Genomic DNA, 352 nt, shown 5'->3' on the forward strand with positions numbered 1-352 from the left:
TTTTGGTGAACTTTTCTTAAGGAGTTCGTTCAGAAACTTGTATAGAAACTTTCTTAATGAGCACTCGACAAACGCATTTCGAAAAAGTCCCAGCTATGGTCCTAGTGCATCATCATAACTGAGGTCTCTTCCATTTCCCTACAAGTAATTGGATCTCATATGGAGATGTTTAGTGAAGTAGAATGGAAAAAATCGAATGCAACTACACAAGAACTAGTCTGTAACTGTCGTTCGGAATCAGTTTTGCGCAGTGTTAACTGAAACATGGATATCTGACTCATACGGAGTCCGTTTTGGCTCCACAAGTAGTCAAAATGTTTGTGACGACCAGATGCTTCAAAGGATTCTTTCA

The sequence above is a fragment of the Triticum aestivum genome, chromosome 1D (genome assembly GCF_018294505.1).
Source record: "Triticum aestivum cultivar Chinese Spring chromosome 1D, IWGSC CS RefSeq v2.1, whole genome shotgun sequence".
NCBI lineage: Eukaryota > Viridiplantae > Streptophyta > Magnoliopsida > Poales > Poaceae > Triticum > Triticum aestivum.